Raw genomic sequence first — 2,188 nt, 5'->3', positions numbered from 1 at the left:
ACATGGAGCCTCCAGAGGAAACACAAACATTGAGCCAGGGGATGACATGCTCCTGAATTTCATTTCTGACTGTTTGTAGGAATAGTGGTACTCTTGGCCACTTTCACAGGTCACCCCAACAGCAGCCAGATGCGAGCCAGATGGTCCTGCAAATGGCTCAGGGTAATCAACATGGGTGAGCAGGGAGAATGTGCCAGCCTCTGCCCAAATTGGGCTGCTGGCTTCAGCAGGGAGGGGGGCTGGGGAGAGGGTGCCAGCCAAAAGAAGCTTTTGGAGTGTTTTTTAGGCCTTTCCTCAAGGGTTATTTTGTTTCCTCCAATGCCCCCTTTCTCCACTTTTGGGGCTTCTTTTGGGGGCTTTCCTTTTTTTTCCTTATGGGGTTCTCATTTTGGGGGGTTAGGTATGCCTATCCCCTTTATGGCCAGGTCTCCACTATCTTTCTTCCCACGGGTGGGCGGGCTTTTTTGGAAATCCTCAGGGATAGGTTTCAGGGTTCTTCTCCATCTCAGGCATTCACCCAAGTCTGGAAGAAAAGAAATGGAGGTACAATCATTATTTTCAATTCAACTAGTTTCTCCATAATGGAGAGTCTTCATTTATTCCAACGTACTATATCCATATTTAGAGCTTTCCAAACCGTACTATAATTAAACCGATACAACTTCTTTGTTCAAATTTTGGGTAATTTGCATCCCCAGATATCTAGAACTTTTCCTAGCTATTGGAATCTTCAACATTGCTGTAAAAGCCTGTTGTATATGAATGGGGTGGTATATGAAAAAGCATTACCTCTGCTTTCTTAAAAGTTTTTTTTGCAATCCTGAGACCCTGGAGAACTGTTCCAACTCTGTACATAGTATTTTGCCTGCTTTGATAGGATTAGAGGTGCATAAAATTATATCCTCTGCAAAGAGGCCTGAATTTTGTTCATTTCTGTTTGCAACCACTCCTGTACGAGGAGGTCCCAGGGTGGTTTGGGGTTCTACCTGCTGGAGGACCAGAAACATTTCCTTGTTTGCAGCTGATAGCATAGGGACAGAGCCCCCAATCTGGACAGTGGGGTTCCTCTGTTCCTGTGGAATGGGGGCTAAGGTTCCACAATGGTAGAGGCCCACCCTGGCTAAAGATTTAGGCACCGGCTAAATCTTATACCTGTTAAGCTCACCTGTTTCTACAATAGGGGATTATAGGGGTTATAACAGCAACAAAGATCATCATTCATCTAAAGAACAATTGCTATTTCAGGCTCTCACACCAGAGCGGAATCTAACCAAACTGCTTTTGGTTCTGAATCAATGGGGATCATTTATGGATATTTACTTATTTGTCTACTGCTTTTCCTCCCAAACTGATATTTTGTGTTGTTGCTCCCTAGAAACTCTTGGTTCGTAAGCTGCTTTGGACAAGTGCAATGTACATTGTTCTACAAAATGCAATGTAGGTGGACAGTAGTACTGAAAATAAATATGTAATTTTGAAGAAGCCTCAGATTTTATTGGCACATCTAGTGAAATATATATTCAAGAGTAAGTCCCACTGAAGGCCATTGAATGGGCCTTAGTCATGGCTTATCTAAGCCCCATGGGGGGTACTGGGACCTTGACTAACTGGGGTGGCTTTTTAAAGGAATCTGCCTTTCTCCCTTTTCTCTTGCCATCTATCACAGCATCTACTTGCATGTATGTTACTGTCTCTAAGTTGTCCAAAGATTTCATCCATTCCCCGGCTATAAATCCTTATCTTCTCAGCTGGCTTCTCTGTCTGCTTCATGGGACAATGAAGCAGAACAGGTGAACATCTAGATAGCACAATTTCTTACCTGCCATGTTGATAGGAATGCTGACACAAAAACCACAATTATCTAATCTGAGAGCACACTTACTGAACAACGTCCGGTAAGAAGTGGGCAATGGAATAGCGATGATACAAAGTTGTTTCTTGCTGTCTCTACAGTAACCCTGCAGAATGTGAGGAGGGGGCTAGGAGAATTTCAGAATCAGATGATGTCATCATGGAAGATGGAAGAGCAGCCCAGGGGTGAGAAAAGGGTGATCAGTTCACCCTGGTTGACCATTCATCTTCACAAATGCTCCCTACACATTTTTAAACATAGTCACCTGAATTTTCCTTTGGAGTTTGTTACTATCTTCCATGGAGACGATGTTGGAAAAAGAGAATTGCACTCTGG

General features: G+C 43.5%; 1 long non-coding RNA gene across 1 annotated transcript; it reads right to left on the bottom strand.

The window, feature by feature from the left end:
* Positions 1-388: 388 nt before the first annotated feature.
* On the bottom strand, positions 389-1,972 carry LOC307207985. Its single transcript, XR_013834919.1, has 2 exons — positions 1,883-1,972; positions 389-523 (listed from the first exon to the last, which is right to left on the bottom strand). It is a non-coding gene; the product is annotated as an uncharacterized lncRNA (long non-coding RNA).
* Positions 1,973-2,188: the final 216 nt, after the last annotated feature.

This window comes from Podarcis cretensis, assembly GCF_951804945.1.
Source record: "Podarcis cretensis genome assembly, chromosome: Z".
NCBI lineage: Eukaryota > Metazoa > Chordata > Lepidosauria > Squamata > Lacertidae > Podarcis > Podarcis cretensis.
The sequence above is the reverse complement of the archived record's forward strand: the minus strand, read 5'-3'. Positions and strand labels throughout refer to the sequence as shown.